This window comes from Mustela nivalis (assembly GCF_964662115.1).
Source record: "Mustela nivalis genome assembly, chromosome: X".
NCBI classification, from domain to species: Eukaryota; Metazoa; Chordata; class Mammalia; order Carnivora; family Mustelidae; genus Mustela; species Mustela nivalis.
Genome location: NC_139040.1, coordinates 112,539,012 through 112,551,724, shown reverse-complemented (window position 1 = coordinate 112,551,724; position 12,713 = coordinate 112,539,012). Strand labels below are relative to the sequence as shown.

General features: G+C 37.3%; 1 pseudogene across 1 annotated transcript; it reads left to right on the top strand.

The window, feature by feature from the left end:
* The first annotated feature begins 6,675 nt into the window (after nt 1-6,675).
* LOC309855940 (U6 snRNA-associated Sm-like protein LSm3 pseudogene) lies at nt 6,676-7,069 on the top strand (annotated as a pseudogene). The gene has a single exon. The product of its transcript is annotated as a U6 snRNA-associated Sm-like protein LSm3 pseudogene (transcript).
* Nucleotides 7,070-12,713: the final 5,644 nt, after the last annotated feature.

Below are 12,713 nucleotides of genomic sequence, written 5' to 3'. Positions count from 1 at the left end.
TTCCTTAAAAGGAGAACATTTTCCATTTTGTTAGCTACTAAGTTGGAAATACATCTAAGAAACTGCATTTTAAGATGAGCAGAGGACCTCGGTTGTTAAATGAGTAACAGCTACGGAATAGGGTATAGCTCTTAGGGAAGGAGCCGCATAAGCTGTATTGTACAAGTGTTTTTAAAACACATCAGACTTCCATTTACGGCTAGTATATAAAAATGCTCAGTTGTTGTCATTATAACAATTTTAGCAAGCTAAATATATGAGACATGCAAAATTCTTAAGCATATCGGAGAGCTGAGGATTCAAATAAATCCAAATAGACTAAATTCTAGAACACTACATGTTAGAGAAGAGGTACATGTTTGCTTTTCACTCCAATGGAGCAGCAGCAGGAGAAGACATCTGCCACAGATAGAATTAAGGAAAACCAGCCAGGTGTCGGCCAACTTTAATGGCAGTGAATGGGATCATGTGATAGATTAGAATCCCGCTGAGCTGGAGCCAGAGTGAATCTGCCCTGACCTGTCACACTGTTTCTACCAACTTCCACAGAATGCACAGGAGTAGTGCAAGCAGGGAGAGTTGAGAAAGTGATCCACGAGGTGAGTGGGGCCAGGCATCAGCCATCTGAAGGCTAAGCTTAGAGCTGGAGAAATCAAAGAACTCGCTCCAAGACATAGCAAACCTTTACCAGGTAAAGTGCCACCAACCTCTGTGAGGGCAAGCACTGGTGAAAAGTCCCCTTAAGGCACTGTAGGCCTTTAAGGGCAAATCACCAGTTGCCAAAGCCTGAGGGCCCAGCAGGAGAAACAAGGGAATGAACTCAGAGCCAACGCACTGGGCAGTAAGTCCCTAGGGACTGGGAAAGGGCGGCAGGTCTGAGAGAGAATCTGATGTGCAGAAAGTGTCTCATGAGTATGGTGAGCAAAGAGAAGTTTACAGAGAACCAAAAATCGAGCAACAGAGCCCCAAAGCAGAAGAGCCATCTCTCCCAGTTTGGAAAGATGGTACCATGGTAGTCCATAGTCATACCAATGCTCAGATCACAAATGTCGCTGAAGAAAATGCCCCTTCTTTGGTGCAAAACCCTGAAGGCCCACGACACCTCACATCAGAGAGACACATAATGTCAATTTGCCCTGTTATTGGGGTTGCTAGACTGGTAACAGTTAAGTTGGGAGTTTTCCACATTTACCTTTGGTAAAGATACCCTTTTCTTTTGCAGTTACACGTAGTCAGTGGGGTGATACTTCTCAAGGTAGTGAATATGGAAGTCCCCAAGAACTTGCCCTCAGTGGTTTGAGCATACTTTGACATCCCTGCCTAAAGCAGTGATTATTTTATTTATTGCTAATTGTGACTTTTGAATTGTTTCATTCCACATATATTTTTAGCTATCATTCTTCTATAAAGAAGAACTTTATCTTCCCTTATCATTCCATCTTTTTGAATATTACTGTGGCCTTAAAGGATTCACCCCTCCACCTGCACCGTCCCACTGTTTTCTAGACTTCACTGTCACTAGCCTTTTGGATGCTCAGTTGAACAAACTTTGGTCATTGGGAGCCCCTTCAAGCTGATGGCTCTTCCCACTGCTGCTGGAGCAAGTCTCTGGCAAGAAGTTCCAAGCGTTTAGTTCCTTCTGCATCCAGACTTAGAGTCAATCCAGACCTAGAATTCAAGGAGCTGTGATCTTTTTAAAGAGTAGTAGTATTTAGAAACAAATATTTGGGTGTTAAATGTTGTGACAGTGATCAGTTTATTACCTCTCAGTTCCGGGTACACACATCTACATATATTCTATGATAATACACAAAATTCCTTTAAGCATATCTCCTGGAAAGTGAGAATGATGTTAAACGTTCTCAAAAAGAGGACACTGGAGGGGTCACGACAGGAGGAAAGGGCCCTTTAAGGGCATGGTGGGGACTGCAGCATTGGTGGAAGAGATAGGGTGGACCTGTGCCCCTACCACATGCCCAGATTGTGTGGTCCTTGGCACCTTTGTATCCTTGTTCTGTCAAAACCAGTGCCTCCAAGGCTTCCTCCCTACAGCTGCCAAATGCTTCTTTAGGCCCTGTGCTGTTCACTCATGGCCCACAGGGTTTTCACCTCCTGTGTGTGTGCGTGTGTGTGTGTGTGTGCGCGTGTGTGTGCATGCATGTGCGCATGCACACACACACATACACACACCAGTGGTTGCATATTGGTTGCTATCTGCCCTAGTCTTTGCCTATACTCTGAAAGGTTGCCTCCTGCTTATCTAGTGATTCTAAACCAGCTCTGGCTTTGGGGAACAAGGAAACTTCCCTGCTGTCTAGGGGGGCTGAATTACCCCTTTCACCAGTGAGGTCTGAAACCCAGCCCTGGGAAGGGGCTCCCTGCCAAGCTGTCCTTACTTGGGTACTCTCCTTCAGCCAAAGAGCACGACATACAGTTTTTGTATATATTATAGTCAATCCTCTATCCCAGATTATAAACTATTTTTTATTCAACATCCCCCTGTTTAACGCACACTGTGATTTCTATCTCCTGATTGGGCCCAGATTGATCCGGGGGTGCTCACTGCTCTGAGTGCTGTTATTTCTAGGTTCTTTCAGTAGACAGAGATGGAATTATTACATGAAGGACTCACATTGATGTTTCTAATTCATATATACCCCCACAGGCTGTTCCTTATTTTCCCCCACTTAATAGTTTTATCTCCCTTTTTCCACCAGGAAGACATCAATATATCTATCATGTGCAGTACTCTTTGATAAACACAATGCAGTTTAGAATCACTATACCACTACTGCTACCACAACAAACTTACTATGTGAAACTCAGTATTTCTTTGTAGATTTTTTTGTATCTGAAAATGTATACATGAAGTATTTGGTTATAGTCCTGTGTTAAAAAAATAAAAAGAAGAATTTATTATTTTTTCTGGGTGGTCCTATAATCAGTCTCATATAGCGTTAGGTTCATCTATCCATATTTTCAGTCTTTGGGTTGGTTTAATTCCCCTTTTGGTCCTTTTGAAATGTAAAATATTCATTGATAAAAATTAGATGTTGTATTTTAAAGACTTTCTAAGTCTTTTCTCAATGGGGCCATCTGCTGTGTCAGAGAGGCACTATGATTGCATCCCTAATAGCTGTTTTAGTCACCAAACATAAATTTAATTTTCCACTTTTTAATATCCCCCCCCCCGGGAATATCCAACTTTGTTCAAATCAAAGTTAAACTCTGGGTAAATAAGCTCAACCTGAGAGCCTGAGGTGTTCTTCAAATAGTATGCGTTTAAAAACCCATTATTTGTGAAGTAGTTTTTATAACATGGAAGGGTTTTCAAATATCTTTATGTCTTCTACAGTATTCAGAATTACTGAGATTCCAAGTGATTGTCCATAAATGAAATATTGGCATATTCCAATAAAATGTTAAAGTGACTTGTAAGGGGATTATGATTCTTATTAGGATTATGGTCAAAATCATGTACAAAGGATTATCTGAAAACCTAGAAAATACATATTACATATTACAATAAACTGTTGAAATCAGCTAAGTACTACACACACAAAGACACACACATTTATATAGTAGAGTTTGTCATTTTAGTTTGTGTACATATATAGTATAAAACATTTAACCCTATAAGTATTTTATATATATTCAAAAATGAGATTAAATAAAAAGGATAAAAATGCAAACCCAAAAATGACTATAAATAGGAATAAATAAATGTATTTTTATATCAAACTGATAACAGTAAATTAAGAAAATTAATTTCCATATAAATGGCTCTTAAATGTTTGATATAAACATGACATAAAATCCACTAGTCCACATTTTTTGTAAAGATGATGAAACTATATTTGTTGGGAATGAGCATGTCTGCTCACAAATGAAAATACAGTCATACAAATACATCCATTCATTCGGACGTGGGACATACATTTGCTCATATTTCTTAGTGCTAATTTGCAGGATTGGTGAGAGGTAAATCATAATTGTGTAAGTGTTTATAGTATGTAATAACTATCCAGAACTGTGTGATGTGAAGGAAGTAAGAAAAAAAAAATCTTTTTGATGTATGTCTAATCTGACAAAGAATACAAGTCTACTAGAGGAATGATAATTGGGCAAATTGGATTGATTACACTCATAAAATCATCAAATATTATGAGAAGCTTGATTTTTAACTGTTGTACAGGTAATATACATTGTTGATAAACTTCTCAAAATCAGCTCTTCTAGTCACTTTTATGTATGCCAGACCATCATTTTATAAAATGTAATTTCTGATTCTTGGTCAATAGGTAATTTTTAAATGAAACTATGTAACATTTGGTACATACTACCAAATATATTTGGTCTATACTAGGTACTTTATGTATACATTAAGAAACGTATACAATAAAATACGTACCCAAGAGCATATCATCCAACATAAGTACTAGAGGACAGCCTCTTCCTCCTTCTAGTTTATGGGCTCATTTTATATATTTATCTTTCCTTTTCAGAGGTAACTACTGTTCTCAATGCTGAATTTATTATTCTCTTGCCTTTAAAAGTATTAAGAGAATAGAATGTTCATTAATATTTTTACCTTTCTCCCAATTAAAAAAAAACCAGAATACTTTATCATTAAATTATCTTTTGACTTATTTTATTGTGTATTTTAATTTTGTGTATTTTAAAATCAGATGTTATTACTTTTGTGCAGTTTCTTTTCATTCCTTCAGGAATCTCTACTTTTCAGAGATTTCCTTAGTCTAATGAGCAATATTTTGTATTTTCTTTTTTCTTTTTTTTTTTAAGATTTTATTTATTTATTTGGCAGACAGAGATCACAAGTAGGCAGAGAAGCAGGCAGAGAGAGAGAGGAGGAGGAAGCAGGCTCCCTGCTGAGCAGAGAGCCTGATGTGGGGCTGGATCCCAGGACCCTGGAATCATGACCTGAGTCGAAGGCAGAGGCTTTAATGCACTGAGCCACCGAGGCACCCCAACATTTTGTATTTTCTTGATACCAAGTCAGCTGATAGCAAATTCGGATTTTAGCTTTGTTTTGTTTCTTTGTGCCCCAAACTGTTCTCATTTATACTTAATTATGGAAAAATGTCTTCCCTGGATATGGATATAGAATTTCATTTACTTTTTTAAAAAAATAAATTGATCACATCATTTTATTGTCTTCTGATTTCCACTATGACTTAAAGTCTGTTTCCCTTTTGAAGGTTATCTTACTTTCATTATATCATTTTTAATTTTTCTCTCTTTCTTTTTTTTTTTTCTGTTTCACTATGTGTCTAGTGAGTATGTGTGCACACACATGCATTTCATCCTATGGAGATTTGTTGAGTTACTCGAATCTGTGTCATGGTACCTGTCATTAGTTTGCTAATTGTTTCAACCATTATCTCCTCAAATAGTGCTTCTTCCCCATTATTTCTGCCCTCTCTAACTGATACTAACAATATATTATAGCTTCTTACTGTGTCATCTATGACTTTTATCCTCTGTTTTGTTTTGGAGTTTTGTGTTGTAGCGTTTTATTTGGAGTAATTTTCTGACTTCTTATTCACTTAACTAATTCTCTTTGTAAATGTTCTCTGATTGGCTTCTAGTTCAGTAATTTTCTCTTAAACTGTGTTCATCTGTTGTCACACACATACATTGAATTCTTGATTTTAATTCTTTTTCTGTTCCAGTGAGTCTGTTTTTTTTCATATATGCTATGTCACATTTATAGTTATTTGTTTCCTACATATATTTTCAAGCCTTTCTTATAATATATTAAAGAAAGTATAGTTGTTTTATACCCTGATAATTCCAATAGCTCTCAGATTTATGTGATCTGTGTGTTCTACTCTTCTCTCTACTGCTCCTCTATCCCCACAAGGCCGCTAAGAACTAGTTTAGTTTTATAGCTATTGCTTTCCAAGAAGCAGATGCCCTGAGGGAAAAAAATTACTTTCAATGCTGAGCTTCTCTTGATTTTTGCAACCTCCCTTACTTCTTGGTCTGGTAATTTCTTATTCTATTATAAGCTGTTTGATGCACTAAGGAATTTGTTTTTAAAAGTTCATCCAATTCTTTTAATTGTCCTCAGCAAGAAAGTTGGTAATAATTCCCTAGCTCTCTTTTCCAGAAGTGGAAGTCATCAGGCGGCCTCATTCCTTTACCTTTTAAGAATAGTTTTGTCATATTTGTTTGTATCCTTAAAAATATGATGTTTAGTTTTGCATATTTGGGGTCCTTATAAAAATACTTTTGTATAATACAATTCTCTGACCTAATATTTTTATTGTTTTAATCTATTCTCTTTATTAACACATTGATTATCCATCTAAAGATACTTTGAAATTCCTGCATGATTAGGAAGAGGCAATAAAACTTCATAAATATCAAACCATTTAAAGATTCACAAGATAAGCTTTTTCTATACCATTTATTTTTAGAAAACAATAAAGCTGTTATAATAGGAAATTTATGGTGTATATGGTGCTGGAATATCACATTGTGCATGCTTCACTATTCCAAAAAAGTAAAGCAAAAATGTTCTCAACTACAATATGATTAACATTGATGTTAAGTGTAGTTGTTTTACGATTTGTAGTCACAGTGACTCAGATACAGAAATGTAAATTTCAAAATACATTTTTTGGAAAAGGGCATAGGGTTTGAAACAAAATGGCGGGTGATGTGGACTGGCAACAAAATGCCAACACAGTAGAAGAGCCCCTGGATCTCATCAGGCTCAGCCTGGGTGAGCATATTTATGTGAAAATGAGAAATGACAGAGAGCTTCCAGGCAGATTACATGCTTATGATCAGCATTTAAATATGATATTGGAGATGGGGAAGAAACTATGTATACTCTAGAGATTGATGAGGAAACATATGAAAAGATGTATAAATCAACAAAACAGAATATTCCAGTGCTTTTTGTCCAGGAAGATGGTGGTGTACTAGTTACCCTCCATTAAGAGTTGGCTGGAACAAAGAATTTATCATGTATGGAATACAGATTTTGTATGATTGCCTCTTTAAATATAGAAGACATTCAAAAGAGAAATCTGCATAAATTTTGGTATTAAGAAATGACCAAGGATTCTTCTGAAATGAGTTGATTTGCTGATAACTCAAAAACTCTTAAGCTAAAGGGCATTTTATCTTTTTTCCAGCCCTTTCAATAACTGTGATCAGTAAGATGCAGAATTCTTTTTTCAGGAATTTATTTGCTCTGTTTTTTTCTGAGACAATTTCTATTTTTCTTTCTTTAAATTATATTTGATGTCTCCTTATTTGATTGAAATTAAAAAAAATGTATTTCTTTAGGGGCTCCTGGCTGGCTCAGTTGGTGGAGCATGCAATTCCTGATCTCAAGGTTGTGAGTTCGAGGCCTAACTTGGGTGTAGAGATTACTTAAAAATAAAATCTTTTAAAAAAACAAATAAATAAAATAAAATACATTTCTTTAATACAGTTCACTTTGCTCAATAGTTCTTATTTCTAACCTGTAACTTGTTGGGGGGGGGATGTAATATTCCTGCTAACAGTTATCTGTGTAAAGCTCTGCGCTTACTTGTGAACCTCAAATTGACTTCTCTGCCTAAAGGCAGCTTTGAGAATTGAGAAAAGCCAATCATTTCTTTTTTTTTTTAATATCTTATTTATTTATTTGACAGAGAGATCACAAGTAGGCAGAGAGGCAGGCAGAGAGAGAGGAGGAAGCAGGCTCCCCGCTGAGCAGAGAGCCAGATGTGGGGCTTAATCCCAGGACCCTGAAACCAGGACCTGAGCCGAAGGCAGAGGCTTAACCCACTGAGCCACCCAGGCACCCTAGGAAAAGCAGATCATTTCTAGAAATTCTGAAGAGCAATAAATACTGAGGAGATGGTAGGAAATATATTTCATGGACCACCTTAAACTAGAGGGGACCAAGTTAAAAAAAAATATATATAGGAATGATGATGTACAGCCACTTCTCAATCATTGAACATGTTCTACCCTTGCTTAGTCACCCTGATTCTTGCCCTGTAAGAATTTCAAGTAGATTTTGATCAAGGAATGACTTTCTTTTGGATAAAATGCTTGTCCTCACCTCTAACTTATCTTGATTTCTGATTTTACATTTTAATCCTCTTATACTTATATGAGAGCCTCTTTTAGGTTACTGTGTGTCCCAAGGTCATGTCTGAGACAGTTCCCAAGGTTTAGGTTACCTTGTTTCCCAAGGTCATGTCTGAGACAGTGGGAAGCTTATTATGGCAACAGGGGTGACCAGTCTGACATATGTTCCCCAGTGGCTTCCCAGTGAAAGATCTTGTGCCACTTCATGTTTGGATGTTGATTTCCATAAAAGCTACAGCTGCTCCTGCAAAGCACTGGGACATGGGGCAGTACCTGCTGTGGATATTCCTGATCCCTGCCATGGTCTCTTGTTTAGATGTCATCCTTATGCCAGTCATTGGTTCCCTGTCATTGACTAGCCTTTACAGCACCTTTGTGCTCAAATGGGGCATGTGGGAAGTTTTCTATAAACAGGTGACATTCTCTACTAGAGTGCACCCTGTTACCATTTTTCTTTTCCAAGTCAATCCAATCCAATCTTGACCCTAGAAATGGAACCTTGTATAGTCTGAGAGTTCAATTTTGGAAATTAGTCACAGGCCCCCACTGGCTTAGGTTCCATCTTTAACCTAGCTGGGGTTTCTACTTTACTCTCTCAAGTGCTTGGCTCTTGAAAAATGAAAACCTGGTTTTTAGCACTCTTATCTCTAAAAATTGGCTTTGTGAAACTCTTTGAAATTTCAAGAGGTGAACAATGACACTTTCTTGTACTCTCTAACCATAACATAGGACTCCTTGAGGAATGGAGCACTCTGGCAACATAAGAAAATATTCAAAGAAAAGCACATTAATAGATTTTGAAATATTATCTTGTTGCAGATATCATGCCTTAAAAAATGGTTTTTAAACTGAACTTTCCTTAAAGCTCTTCAAGTAAAGATATAATGCCAGACAGGGTAATAAAGTAAAAGCATTAATTTACATATACTTTCATCCTTAGATTCTTAAGTTGTTTGTTTAGTTTCATAGTTCTGGAGGCTGGGAAGTCTAAGATCAGGGTCCCAGTATGGCCAATTCTGGTGAGAGCCCTCTTTCTGGTTTGAAGATGGCCATCTTCTTGCTAGGTTCTCATATGGTAGGAAAGAGAGAGAGAGAGAGGAGGCAAGCTTCTCCCCTGTCATCTTATAAGGACATGACTATCATCCTGAGGGCTCTATCTTTATGACCCAACTACCTCTTGAAGACTGCGTGTCCAAAGACCATCGCACTGGGGATAAGGGTTTCAACATAGAATTTGGGGATGACATAAACATTTAGCCTACGGTATTTACTTAGTTTAGTTTTAAAGACACAGTATATCAGTTACTTAATTTTGAAGTCAAAACCTCTGCACAGCCTGGATATACTTTTGTGTTGGTAATGACTTCCTCTGCTACACTGAATTAGTCAAAGGAAAATGTGTTTCATTTCCGTTAGTGAAACTTCCTCATTAGTGGTCCTGATGTTGCTTTAGCATTTACTTACCTTGGCTATATATCATTTTTTGAAGCCACCAAGTAGCATATAAATAACCCTGTGTAGGATACAGAGCATGGAAAGTAATTTAATACTTGTGACTCCATTTTATCATTTGCAAACTGAAATTAACAACACACTCAATCCACAGTTCTTATGAAGATTAAATGAGATAATTTAAGTATCAAGGACATAGTACAGTAGGTGTTTGATTTGTAATGATTCTTACTCTAGTTTTAAATTTTCTAATTAGTATTTTTTTCTTTATATTTGTTGATTAGATCTAACAGTTTTTTGGTGGAGTCTTTAGAATTCTCTTTGTATAAAATCATGCCATCTGCAAATATAGACAATTTTATTTCCTCCTTTGCAATTCTGATGACTTTTATTTGTTCTTCTTGAGTGAATGCTCTGGCTAGGACTTCCAGTACTTTGTTTAATAGGTATAGTGAGGGTGGACACTATTGTCTTGTTCCTGACCTTAGAGGAACAGCTTTTCTATTTTTTGAAAAAAATTATTTGTTTATTTGAAACAGAGGAGGGACAGGGGCAGAGTGAGCCAGGGGAGAGAGAGAGAATCTCAAGCAGACTCCCCACTGGGTGCAGAGCCCAACACAGGGCTTGATCTCAAGACCTGGTGATCATGACCTGAGCTGAAATGAAGAGTCACCTGTTTAACCAACTGAGCCATGCAGAAACCCTGAGAGGAACAGCTTTCAACCTTTCATCATTGAGTATGATGTTAGCTTACCAGTTATGTTGTTATCATATATGTCCTTTGTTATATTGAGGTATGTTCCTTCTATATTTAATTTGTTAAGAGTTTTTATCATGAACTGATATTAGATTTTGTTAAATGCTTTTTCTGCATCTATTGAGATAATCATATGTTTTTTAAAAAAATTCCATTAATGTGATATCTTACATTTATTGATTTATATGTGTTGAACTATCCTTGCATCCCAGGGATAAATCCCAGTTACTCATGGTGAATGATCCTTTCAATGTTGTTCAATTGAATTTGCTAGTATTTTATTGTGAACTTTTGCATCTATATTTATCAGGGATCTTGAACTATAGTTCTCTTTTCTTGTAGTATCCTTTTCTGGCTTTGGTATTAAGGTGATGCTGAACACATAAAATGGGTTTGGTAGTGTTACCTACTCTTCAGTTTTTTGGAAGGGTTTGAGAAAGACTGGCATTAATTCTTTAAATATTTGGTAAAATTCACCACTGAAGCCATGTGATCCTAAGCTTTTCTTTGTAAGGAGACTTTTTAAAATTATAGATTCAATCTCCATACTGGTAATTGGGGCTTCTTAGATTATCTCTTTCTTTCTGTCTTTGTAGGTTGTACATTTCTGAGATTTTTTCCATTTCTTCTAGGTTGTCTAGTTTGTTGGTGTATGGTTGTTTCATTCAGTGTTTTTCTAGCTTGCCCAAGGAACATTATTAATTCTAATTCCCCTTTCCCTCATCGACTATAGGGTTTTTCTCTTCTTGCTCTTTTTAAGATTTCATTTCATTTATTTGAGAGAGAGAAAGTGAGAGAGAGCAGTCACAAGTTGGGGGGAAGGGTAGAGGGAGAAGCAGACTCCCCACTGAGCATGGAGCCTGATGTGGAACTCTATCCCAGGACCCCAGTAACATGACCTGACCTGAAGGCAAATGCTTAACCAGCTGAGCCACCCGAGTGCCCCTCTCTTCTTATTCTTATAAGGAAAATTGTAAAACTGCTTTTTCTTTTGTTTCTGAATCCCCATTAAATACGTTCGTCTAGGTTTCAGGTGACCAGTTTGTCCTTGAGTCATTTTCTTAAAGCACAATTTCAAACAAAAATGACTTTACTCTTTGCAACAATAGATAACTGGCTTCTTATATTTCTAGGTGGTTTAAATAAAAAAAAGGGGTGGCGCTTTTGCCTTAAGAGAGATATTTGTTGAAAGTAAGAATTGTATAAGGAGGGGCACCTGAGTGGCTCAGTTGGTTAAACACTGCCTTCGGCTCGGGTCATGATCCCGGAGTCCTGGGATCGAGTCCCGCATCGGGATCCCAGCTCCATGGGGAGTCTGCTTCTCCTGCTGACCTTCTCCCCTCTCATGCTCTCTCTCACTCTCCTTCTCTTTCTCCAAAATAAATAAATAATTTAAAAAAAAAAAGAATTGCTTAAAGAAAAACCATATCCAAAGTTACAGGATGCATGTTTCCAAATATATAAAGTATTTAAACCAGGCATTCAGGTATCCACTCTGACTTGGTAAGAAATATCACTCACCAAACACTCATGTTTTTCCTAAAAATGGAAAAATGTGTAATATTTGCATACATTTGTAGGCAAATATGCCATTATCTACATAATAGGACAGTTTCTATTAGTAGTTTCTATTAGGCAACCCAGGTAGTTGTATCTAAGCTGAATAACTCAAAATCCCTTGTATAGCTGGAGTGAACATGGATCCTCCAGATACCAGCTTCTAAGGAGAAAAGTGTAAAACAATACAAACTCCCACATATCTACATAATCTTTCCAATTCACCTGAAATTCTTCCAACTTGGCACTCTTCTCCAATCTAAGTAATTTTCTTATAAAGAACTTTTTTTTCCCCCTCTTTATTCAACAGAGAGAGAGAGAGAGATCACAAGTAGGCAGAGAGGCAGGCAGGAAGAGAGAGGAGGAAGCAGGCTCCCTGCTGAGCAGAGAGCCTGATGTGGGGCTCAATCCCAGGATACTGGGATCATGACCTGAGCTGAAGGCAGAGGCTTTAACCCACTGAGCCACCCAGGTGCCCCCGTCATAAAGAATTTCCTTAAAGTTCCAATGTCTCATTCAGAGGGATAACTTATTAGGACATTGTCTGCCATTAGTTTACTTTCTTTGATTAGTTTTGGACTGATCCCTAGGCCTACCTCCCTCAACATGTCATCCAGTAAAACTGAAAATTGGCCAAGGAATCTGTATATTGTAATAAGCATCCCTATTGAGTCTCTGGTGGTTGGTCTTGAAAAATATTTATAGAAATGTAGCCTAGGAAATCAGGGCTGCTGCACAAAGTTAATAAACAGCTAGGGGAGGGACGCCTGGGTGGCTCAGTCAGTTTAACTGCTGCCTTTGTCTTAGGTCATGATCCCAGGGTCCTGGG